Here is a 12,483-nt window from a genome sequence, read left to right on the forward strand (position 1 = left end):
CATATAGAAAGACATGGTTTAATGGAACAAAGTCAGGATGGCTTTACCTTGTCTGGACAAGCAAACCACACTCCCTTCAGAGCAGTTGTAGTCCCCAAGTGTGGTTGCTAGGTGTTGCTGCATACCCAGTCCTGGTTGACTGGAGAACAGAGTCATGATCCAGGAACTGAATTCATGTCCTTCTGCCTAGCAGTATAAAGTACTAATGCTGAGTTACTGGATCAGCCTATGACTTTATTTTTGTGAATCAACTGTGATATCATGCCATATATTTTCATTTATTGTTCCAATATTGCTTGGTTTACATTACTGTAATAGGGACCTCTGTTTTCAGTTTTTATTTTATTTTTTCCTATGAATTTATCAGTGTTTATTACAACAAGAACAGAAAAAGAAGAAATCAGTAGAAAAAAAATTACTCATCATTTTTATAGGTAAATATTATATTTTGCTTTTGTTTTAAAGAAAACACTGATATAATTCCCAGGAAAAAATGAAATAAAAACTAAAAATGACAGTCCCTAAATATAAATCATACAGTTGACAGTATTACATCTACCAGAGCTCCATTCATTTTTATTTCTTTGTAAATAATCCTTCTGGCTAAAACATTCTGTCTGTGAGAATATTTTTATCTTTTAATCCTTTATTATTTTCTTGGCAGTAAACCAAATGAGAAATGGAAGTTTATACAAATGATCAACTCAACCACTGCATGCAGCCACTTTTGTGAGTGGAATTCAGCAAACCTTATTTATGCATTTGTATGTTACACATAGGAAGGGAAGAGAAAGGAAGAATAAAGAAAGTACAGTATGAGATGCTGAACATAGAGAAGTTAATTGGTTGACTTAAGGTCACACAGTGAAAGAGATGGAAATAGAATTGAAATCTGGCAGCCTAAGGAGCCTCACATTTATAACTCTGTGAATTTTGGTTTTGTGCTGGAGCTATGCTATCCTGTTATACTATTTTTATCTAGAAATCTACTTTTGTTTAAGGAACATATTTGCAAAATTCCAGTATTTCTTACTGTAGCATATGATTTTTAAGGGAAATTTGATCAAGGTACTTTTATGTATTTATGAGAGTGTCCAAAGTACAGTAATACATGTTTACAAATCCAAATGAGGTTACATGCTACAATCATTCCTCTGCTATTGGTACATTTGTGAGGAGCAAAGTGATCAGTGATGCTAGCATACACGCTCCCTCCTCTTTCTGTTCTTAAGTTTATTGCCCCAAGCTCCATGGATCCATGTTTAAGTTTATTGACCCATTGATGGGTTGGATGGTCTCATTCTGGGATGAGGGAGGGAGGGTGGTTATTGGGGGAGGCAAATTATAAAATTTTTTAGGTATTTATTTATTTATTTATTTATTCAACTTTATATACCGACTTTCAAATTAATTTCAAGGCGGTTTACATTAAATTGAGTTGCAGTAGCAACACTCAAAATACATATACATGTATAGGAAACGTATCCTTGCACATTTTACATCATCAATAAATTCAATTAAAACTAAAACCCTATTAAGTACAATCATACATAAAAAAACCCCACCATTTCTTCCCCATTCCTCATACAATTTACCCTCTTTCCCATCCTCTTGTCCATCTAATCATCTCCCTATTAACCCTTCTTAGCCCTTCTAGTATCTCCTCAATCTATAGGGATATAATAGGCGAAGTCAGTTAATTAACATAGGCCTGTTCAAATAGCCAGGTTTTTATTTGCTTCCTGAAACTATTGATATTCTCCTCTAACCGGATCTCAACAGGCAAAGAATTCCACATCTTTGGTCCTGCTAGAGACAAAGATCTCTCCCTCACTGAACTCAAATGAGCCAGTTTGGGTGATGGTATAGTCAGCAGGGCCTGTCCAAGTGATCTCAGGTTCCGTGGTGGAACGTGAATGCGCAATGAGGCATTTAGCCATTCAGAATTCCTGCCATAGATGGCTTTATGAATTAAAGTTAAGCATTTATATTGTATACGGTACTGAACCGGCAACCAATGCAGACCCATCAGTACTGGAGAAACATGATCAAACTTCTTTGTATCAGTTAAAAGTCGCGCCGCAGCATTCTGCAGTAGTTGCAATGGGCGAATAGTTGATAGTGGCACGCCTAGCCATAGGGCATTACAATAGTCTAATTTGGGTAAAATTAGTGCCTGTACCACAATTCGGAAATCATTTGAGTGCAATAATGGTTTTAATCTCCTTAGCACTCGCAGTTTATGAAAACCATCTTTTATAATGGTCTTCACTGAAGTTTTCATGTTGAGCTCTGAGTCAAGAATACATCCTAGATCTCTGACATCCTGTTGGATCTTATATGTAGGGAGACAGTTTAAAATATCAATCTCTATTTTTTCTGTTACCTTATTACAGATAAACAGTATTTCGGTTTTAGAGTTATTTAGTGCCAATGACATGTGCTTGAGAAGTTGATTTATTGATTTGTGGTACACCTCCCAGAGTTTCAATGTGGCTGACAAGGAATCTTTTATGGGTAACAATATCTGGATATCATCTGCAAACAGGTAATGTACCAGTCCCAGACCCGCCTGGAGGCATGCAATTTTTTGGAAGGTACACTACTTACCTGGATATCTCTGAAGATTTCCAGGTAAGTAGCGAATTATCTCGTCTCACAAGGCCGGATAACTTTAGGCCTGCTTTGAGGCAGGTTAGCTGGATATCTAAGCCCCTCTCTGGATTGCCCCCCAAATGCCCCTTTTTTATCTGGCTAAATTCTAGCCGGGTAACTACTTAACCACCTATAATTTAGCTATATAAGGTCTGAATATAGCTGGGCATGCCATTTAGATGGATAACTGTTAGGTTATCTTTCTAAATAGCTTAATATAGACCTCCTGATGATTTACTGTGTCAAATGCTGCAGATATGTCTAGAAGGACTGGTACAAAACCCTGGCCATGATCAAGACATCTCCCAAACACATCAATACTGGACAATAATAATATTTCAGTATTGAGGCTCTTCTTTAAGCCGAATTGAAAAGGATCCAAAACTTGATGTTCCTGTAAAAAGCAATCCAGGTATTTCAATACAACTTTTTCTCACAGGACAAGCAGGATGGTAGTCCTCACATATGGGTGACATCATCAGGATGGAGCCAAATCACAGAAAACTTCTGTCAAAGTTTCCAGAACTTTGACTGGCCCCTACTGGGCATGCCCAGCATGGCACTAACCCTGCAGCCAGCAGGGGTCCCCCTTCAGTCTTCTTTTTTCCATGCAGCAGTAGCCTCGCGGTTTAGGAGCTCTGAACTGATTCCTGACAGGAATCTTTCCTAACGGAATTAATTTAAAATACTTCGCCCCACAGGGGTCCCCCCTCTAACTTTCCTCGACCGCGGTACTCTGGTAAGTTTTTTTCACAGTTTTTCATTGATTACCATCGAGTTTGGCCCTCGCGGCTTACTGGCCGTCGACCGTACCGCGGCTCGATTTTTTCCATGGCCATGGCATCGGGGTTTCGTCGGTGCCCGGACTGTTCTCGCACCATGTCTATCACAGACCCTCATGGAGTCTGTGTTTTGTGTTTAGGCCGTGAGCATGATGTCCTAACTTGCACCAAGTGTGCCCTCATGACACCTAAGGTTCGCAAAGCCAGAATGGAGAAGATGGGACTCCTCTTCCATGCTCACACCCCGACGCCGTCCATCGCATCAACGTCCTCGGAACCGGCACCGTCGAAGTCGCACCATCGACAACCGTCCGGTGACCGCCCTCCATCGACGTCCTCACGGCCATCGACTCCCATATCTCCCCCTCAAGATCGAGGGGATCATAGGGAGAAGCATTGCCATCGGCATCGTAAGTCTTGGACCGTCGAGGGAGCGAAATCATCGACCTCACCACCGTCCGAGCCACCGTTGAAGAAGCCCCGTCCAGGAGCGGCACCAACCACTCCTGCGACCGGGACATCGAGGCCACCCTCACCCGATCGGGGTTTGGGAGTCGCGATTCCGCCTGTAAAGGTGGTCCCTCCGACTGTGCCTCAGCCTCCCTCTTCCGTCACGGAGCCGGAGCTGATTACCCCAGGTCTCTGGGAAGAACTGGACGTTTAGCGTCACGGGATGTGACGCCATGTCTTGAGCGGCCAATTGCACGCTTTCCCCCATGCAGGCGGCCATCTTCGTCGGGAGGAGCTACGGGAGCCACGATCGCCATGTGTTCCTGCTGATGGCTGCAAAAAAAAGTAAGTTGTGCAGGCGTCCAAAAGCGACTTACTTTTGGGATCTTGACAGATCCCAAAAGTAAGTCGCTTTTGGAAAAAAACCAAAATTGTCGCTTTTGGAAAAAAACCTAAATTTTGAAAAAAAACCAAAATTGCTTTTGGTTTTTTTTCGCTTTGCCGCTGTCAGTGTCTATTCTTTGTTCCTCCCGGAGCAAGGCTGCTTTTCGCGCCCTGCTTCGGGAGGAGGGGAGGGGGGACTGGCAGTCCCGACTTCCTTGTATCTGTCATTTCAAATGACATTTGAAATGACAGATACCAGCGTGGCGTGAAGCGTTAGGCCCGCGCACCCAGGATACTGTATAGGCGCTGTATCCAGTAAAATGGGTTGCGCGGGCCTAAGGCTTCACGGACGCGGTTTACATTTACATAAAATTAATGTTCAGGATCGAGCGGTAGGTGTGCTGCACTGTGCGTGCGGCAACCGCGGGTGCCGCAGGCACTAACGCAGCTCTTCCTACCGCTCGGTACAGGATAGACCCGTATATGAGGCCCACCTAGTAACTTGAGGTGAGGTTTAGGTAGTAGTGTAGGGGTCGGGGCCACTTTGACATTCCTAGTAAGATGTACCAACAGAACAGTACACTTTTGTGAAGATTTGATGATTTTGAGTGAGGAAACTCACACAAAGATGAGATTTGTATAGTGTTCTCTTGACCTAGCTTGATGGATTCTGAACCTGGGTAACATCAAGCTAGGTTGAGAGAACACTGTACAAATCTCATCTTTGTGTGAGTTTCCTCACTCAATCTTTTTAGAATTCTCATCACTTATAAGGTCAAAAAATCTTTAATGATGTGAATTTCACAATGGATACCTCTGAATGTGTCTGTAATACACGCGAGATACACGCGTTTATGGGCACATGCGCGGCTCTTTTAAAATCTTCCTTCTAGTGTATCCCCTGACCTGGTTTTGTGTTTTGCTCATAGGCTGCGTCAGGAGGGAAGGAAGAAAGTACAGTTATAAACATTCTAAATAAAACAGAGCAGAAGGATGTATCAAATGTCGGGGAGCGACAGGGACATATTATAAGTGTACAGCAAAGAGCAAAATAGAATACATACCAAACTCATTTCAAACCCGTGATTACAGGAGCTTACAGAGCATCTTATAAAGTCAGTCATAATCGGCTTTTTCCACGCCAAAACCAACAGACCAATCCCCTACAAAGTTATGTGGTATGAGGCAGCCAACCAAAATCTACATATACAATCTGTCAAAGAACTCAGGCAAAATAGGTCATATGACCAAAGCATAGCCAGTCAAGGGAAAAAGACCCAAGCTGTCAGTCAAATATAAATAGTAGAAGGAAACATGTATAGCAATGCCTTCAATCTAGAGCATATGATTGAGTAGTTAATGCAAAAGTGAAGAAGAACCAAGGCTGAAGATAATAATTGCCACATGCAAAAAACAAAGAAATTAGGACCACTCAATCTTCATATTATGCCCTGTAGGAGATAGTGACTGAAGGACAAAGATCCATCTTTACTCATTCCTAATCAGATGAACAGAAACATTTATACCTCTAAAGGAGGGAGTTAGGACAACAATGACAAAAAAAATCACAGATCTGTTGGGGAGTGTGTTGCATGTATCCATTGTTCCACCAGGGGATCCTCTTCCCAAAGAGAATGAATACAATGTTCAAATATGCACTTCTTCAGCATGCATGTAGTTTCTATGATGTATAATTTTGGGCAAGGGCAGATGATCATGTAAATGACTGCAGTCAAGAGACAGGTCATAGAGAGACCAGTTTGAGGGTGTCTAAATGTGGTAATCGATAAAGAAAGAGGACAAATGGAACACCTGCCATATGGTTGATAACCAAATGTTGAATGAGGAGCAGTATTGGAATTCACATGTGTTCTACCTTTTTCCAGCCAGGTAGGTCAATTCTGTTTGATTATTGGATGTCACTGGCCCATGCTTGCTCCCCACATAGGGATAGATTTTCAAAGGGTTACGCGTGTAAGATACGCACGTAACCCCCGAAAACCTCCCCCTGCGCGTGCCGATCCTATCTTGCATAGGCTCGGTGGCGCGCGCAAACCCCGGGATGCGCGTAAGTCCTGGGGCTTGAACAAATGGGCGTTCCGGGGGCAGGGCCATTGGTGGGGCGCCGGCCCAGGGGGCGTTCTGGGGGTGGGACTGAGGCCTCCAGAACAGCCACCAGGCCGGGGGATGGAGAGCCAGCACGCGCAAAGGTCAGGGGGAGGTTAGTTAGGGCTGGGGGGCGGGTTAGATAGGGGAAGGGAGGGGAAGGTGTGAGGGGGCAGGAGGGAACGGAGAAAGGCTGCTCGGCTCGGCGGGCGCAAGTTGCACAATTGTGCACCCCCTTGCGCGCGCCGACCCTGGATTTTATAACATGCGCATGGCTGCGCTCGCATGTTATAAAATCGGGCGTAGATTTGTTTGCGTCAGGTTGCGCGAACAAATCTATGCCCGCGCGCATGTTATAAAATCTGGCCCATAATTTTTAAAGATCCCCGTCATTTTGTGTTCCATCAGGGTAGGAACCTTCAGGATTGGCTGGTGCACTCTTGAGTTCAAGCCTTCCAGTACAGCTCTTCATTCATCATTTGGTCATCACCCATGCGGTGGGTGTTCCATGTCTCCTATTTCTTTACCTATTACCACGTTTAGACACTCTCTTACCAGCAGAGATTATCTTTTATGCCACTCCATGACCTGTCTTTTGACTGGAGTCATTTAAATGATCATCTGCCCTGCAGATCTATAACAATGAAAAAGAGAAATGTCTGTATCGTTGTTTTCTTTTAAAGTATCAATACAACCTCCAAAGCAATTGCATACAAGCTAAAAAAAAATCTCATAGCTTTAGAGGGAAATGCGTGATTTATTCTGGATCAATGTGATTGTCTACTATGTTAACTTACTAGGTACAATCAAACAGATATTAATTTATTATGGCATTATTTGGTTAATTCATTAGTAGTGATTCAGAGGACAAAATGAAAAATTTCAAGCAATTTTCTCATACTTTTATGCCCAGGTTAAGTAGCTGCTTCCAATTAGAGACAAATTTTCAGAAGTCAGATGATCCCCTAATACACATATTTCTGTAAGCTTAAAGGAAACTCAGTAAGAGATATGAAAGAAATGATTTTGAGAGGAAAAATGAAATGCGTCTACTAAATACAAAATATCTAAAATCTTTTCTTTTTGGAAATATTCGGTTGAAGAAACCTATGTAGAAGTGTTATCCTCAAAATACTTTCATCTTATTGTAATGTCTTACTTTGCAATTTGACAGCATATACTCTATTTTATTGTCACTTTCATAAATCGTAATGTACAGATTTCACATGAAGAATTGAATACCAAATAATTAGAAAACCCACTTAATTTCAAAAGCTAATATAGCAGACAGCTTTAATGTAGACTCAGGAGTTTTGAAGGAAATTGTATTTCCATACTCAGAGAAACATGTTTATCAAAATTATCTCAGTTGAACACTGTCAAGGGGTCTTGGTTTCTATAATTTTCAAAAATACTTTCTAATTTTCCTACTAGAAGCAGGTAGCTTCTAAATACCAAGGAAGTAATTTTCAAAGAAGTTATATGTGTAAAAGTAAGATAAAACATAACAATTTTCAAAAGCCTATTTACTTGTTTAAAGTGTGCTTAGATGCTTAAAACCAGTTGACAATTCAATCCCATTTATTGTAGCAATTTTCAAAAGCCCACTTACTTTCAAAAAACCAAGTTTTAAGCATGTAAATCCTATTCAAAATTACCCCCTCAGAGTCCATGTATGCACAAAAAACCTTTTGAAATTTCAAAGGAGTTACGTGCGTAAAAGTAGCAATGTTCAAAAGTCAATTTTTGCTTATAAACTCCATTTATCAGCAAAAACATTTTGAAAATTATCTCCTATGTGTTAAATGATATCTGTGTGTAGAGATAATTTATTTTGTATGTATTACATCATACAGGAGCTACAGAAGCCTCTAATAAGTTCTCAGAAAATTATTAATAGAAACCTCTGTAATCAAAATAAAAAATAAACTTTTATTCTGCAAAGACAAGCAGTTCATCTAATCACACAGATGGTTAACAAAATATGGTGACACCAGCATGAAACATTTTTTTCGAAGGCATGCCAACAAAGACTTAATGAACCTTCTGGGCATGCACATTAGTTCTTGCATTACTGTGTAGCATTTCTGTTTATTTTTTCCATAGGAATTTTCTGTTGCATTCTTAAGCTCAGCTGGGATATTTGCTCCTTGTGGTAATTTTATGTCTTCATCTCCAGCTTCCCCTGTTTAGGCAGTGGTGGAGCTTAGTGTTTTCGTTCCTTCTTTGAATGTTTTAGTAATGGTTCTTGGTATTTTATAAGAACCATAAACGCTCTTCCTTATTTATATAAAGTCCTTATCACTTGGCCCCTTTATGGCAGATTCTTGTAGGCCTCTCAAGTGTCGACCTCTTTTGTTTTCTCCTTGGTCCATATATGAGAGAGATTTGTATATACTGCCTCCATTGCATGCAAATATACGTATATGAATATGGCTACAACTTTTTTTCTTGTAGTAAGTCTTGTATTATTTGATTGACACAATAGTAAGTATATGAGATACAGCAGAATATGTGAAAGAAAGAGGGTTAAACATATCATAATCTAAAACTATGTTTAGATTATGGTGGAGAGGCTGTACATGTAATAGATGTGATTTTATTTTAAGGGCATGGCAAAGCAGTGTTAAAAAGATAAATGTTCTGATCCCCTGTGGAAAAACTAGCACTGGCCCTTTAAAAGCTACTTTTATGTAGGAAATTTTAGCCAATGTTTAAAAACAAGGATAGTGTGCAAAACCAGTTTTTTAGATGTTGTGATGGAGTAAAAGAAGAGTTTATTATAGCTCGAATTTTCTATTTTTCCCCAAGCATAAAAATGTTCTTAAAGTATTAAAATTATCTCAGAATATAAAAATTTCATGTCATCAGAATTTAGGGGTTATGCTTGAACCAAATCTATCTATGGTAATGCAAATAAGGCAGGTTGATAACAATGCCTTTGTTAAACTCAAGGCATTATGAAGGTTAAACCATATTTCTCTTCTGATGATTTTCATACAGTTCTACATTCATTAGTGATCTAAAGATTTGACTTCTGCAGATCCTTATATATTGGTGTTCATGCTCATATGCTGAAATGCGTACAAGCTGTTCAGAATGTAAAAGCCAGATTATTGGCAGATATCAAATTGTATGACCATTACATCTGTGTTGTACAAACTACATTGGTTACCTATAAGGTGGAAGATACAATTTAAGGGGGTCATTTATCAAACTGCTATATGGTGTTTTTGCATGCAAAAAACACCTTTAACACATGCGAAAATGCCATAACACATAGTGTGATGCAAATTAGAAAAAGGGGAGGAGTTTGGATCCAAGTGGGCTGGCTTCATGAAGCTGTATTGCACAGCTTTAACTACACTTTTTTCATTTGTGTAATAGGGATTTATGATGTTTTTAGTAGCTTTAAGCTCCTGGAGATCCAGTGTAGTTATCAGTGCTCTTCTACAACCACTGGGGAGAGAGAGAAAGACTAGCCATAGCATCCTTATACCAGGTAGGTATTTATACCTCTATATGAGGCCTATCTAGTTACTCGAGGTGAGGTTTAGGTAGTGGTATAGGGGGTTAGGGGCCACTTTGACATTCAAAGTGAGACGTACGAACAGAACAATGCTCTCTTGTGAAGATTTGATGACCTTCGGAGTGAGGAAACTCACACAAAGATGAGATTTGTACAATGTTCTCTCAACCTAGCTTGATGGTAACATCAACCTAGCTTGATGGTAACATCAAGCTAGGTTGAGAGAACATTGTACAAATCTCATTTTTGTGTGAGTTTCCTCACTCCGAAGGTCATCAAATCTTCACAAGAGAGCACTGTTCTGTTCGTACGTCTCACTTTGAATGTCAAAGTGGCCCCTAACCCCTACACTAATATCTAAACCTCACCTCGAGTGACTAGGTAGACCTCATATAGAAGAATAACTACCTACCTAGTATGAGAGCATTATGGCTAGTCTCTCTCTCTCTCTTTCTTCCCCTCCCCCCCTGTGGAAAAAGGTTATCACAGTAATACCTATGCAAAGCACCAAGATAATACACTTTGCAATAAACTGCTATTATCATAAAACACACCCCTTTTCCTATCGCAGGCAATATTTAGTGCATTTTGATAAATCCAGGCCTAAAATTGTAACTATGGTCTATTGAGCGCTTAATGGTAACACCCCAATTTGTGTTAGTTCTGCTTTAAAATTGTATCAACCAACTCATAATATAAAATCCACTAGTCAGTTTCTGTTAGAGATTCCAACTAAATGCCAAGTCCATCTTGAAGAAACAAGTGAGAGAACCTTTTACATTGCTGGTCTGCAATTATGGAATAGCTTACCTAAAGAAGTTTGGAAAATTGTCATGCTGCCTTTAGAAAGCAGATCAAAGCTTTTCATTCTAACTAAGCTTTTGCTGGCTATACATATTTTGAGTTCTCCGTTTTCCTGAATAAGCTTATATTATCTGTTTGTCGGGTATTTTTGACGATTTAAATATTTGAAAATTTGGTTGTTATCTGTTTTTTGACTTGATTATATCTGATTGTGAATGTTCTTCTGTAACCTGCTAAGAACTGTGGATTATGCAGGCTATAAATAGTGTGCAAATAAATACATTTCCTAGGAAGTAGCAAGAACTGTATGACTGCAGTAGCATGGTCCTGAACCTACTGCAATCTAAAGCAGGAGTATTTGTGTCTGAAGGCTCATAGATTAATAAAAGGGACTTATGTATTGGAGTGACCTTGTCTTTGTGGGCAAGTCTGTGGGAAGAGTAGAGGATGCAAGTCACACATTTGTGTTTATTCTTCCTCTTGCATGTTTAGAGTATCTTTGTTCAGGCCAATCGAAATAGTTTTGTGTGCTGAAAACCTTTTAAATTAGTTGCTATTTGGCAAATACAAGTATTTCCTACTATTTGTCTTCCAGAGGCCATAAAGATTAAGAGACTGAAACTCAAGATGTTTTGACATCATTTTTGTTTGGATTAATAAATGACATCTAATTTTAGTGTGTGTTCTTTTAGAAGAACAACGTCCTCTTTTGACCTGAATTTGAATGCATTTGTGACAGCATACTTCACTGGATGCCAGCTGAGCACTGTGCATTTAATTGATGAAATAATAATGATGAACCATGAAGGAACTTGCTTTGACAACTACTTGAAGCAAAGCTGTGGTAAATCATAAGATTTCTGCATTCTGGCAATATTCCATTTTCCACCCTCTCATCTTCCCCTTTGCTTGATTTTGGGATTGCACAGTATGGAGTTTCCAAATCCAAATATGTATTCACTGGGCTTACTTTATTTCCATTTTGAAACTTAAAATCCTGGATAATCTAGAAAAAAAGATCTCAGAAGCAAAATAAAAGGCATGTTTTATATGAATCTGTTGTACTGCATAATCAAGGTAGATTTTAAAAGCCTTGAATGTGTAAAAAATGGCCACTTATGTGTGTAAGTGGCCTGAGCAGGAGCTATGTGAATTTTAAATAGCTGGAAAGGGTGTTCCAGAGACAGGGCCAATGCATGTAACTCCAAATTTTCCTCAGCTGACATGCAGTACTTTACTACAGCTCCCTATTAGGCACAGGAGTCTGGCAAACACTGGGGAAGGGGGACATGGGGGGAAAAGGAGAGAGAGAGAGAGAGAGAGAACCTTTTTATAAGACTCAGTCTGATCCTCTATATATGGACCATTGTAAGGAGGCACTTTCATTTGGGGTAAGTTTTTGGGAGGTGAGTTGGGATTAGGGGGGTGTTGTTACAGACACATTCAAAGATATCCATTATACAATTCACATCATTAAAGATTTTTTTGACCTTATAAGTGATTAAAAAGGAGTTGATTTGTACAATACAGCTATCAAAGACTACAGTATACAAATCAACTCCTCTTTTTAGAATTTTCATCACTAATAAGGTAAAAAAATCTTTAATGATGTGAATTTTAAAATGGATACCTCTGATTGTGTCTGTAACAATACTCCCCCTAATTTTTATTGCCCTTCTCTGTACCTTTTCTAGTAATTTTTTTAAAGATATATATATATATATATATAGTGACCAGAACTGTAAATACTACTTGAGATTTAGTCAGACCACG

The 12,483-nt window shown here is 39.6% G+C and overlaps 1 protein-coding gene across 1 annotated transcript in view; it reads left to right on the forward strand.

Moving 5' to 3' along the window:
• PHF21B (PHD finger protein 21B) overlaps positions 1-12,483 on the forward strand; it is an 888,545-nt gene that overhangs the window by 182,408 nt on the left and 693,654 nt on the right. The gene's annotated exons all lie outside the window — the stretch shown is intronic.

This window comes from Rhinatrema bivittatum, chromosome 4 (assembly GCF_901001135.1).
Source record: "Rhinatrema bivittatum chromosome 4, aRhiBiv1.1, whole genome shotgun sequence".
In the NCBI taxonomy this organism is placed as follows: domain Eukaryota; kingdom Metazoa; phylum Chordata; class Amphibia; order Gymnophiona; family Rhinatrematidae; genus Rhinatrema; species Rhinatrema bivittatum.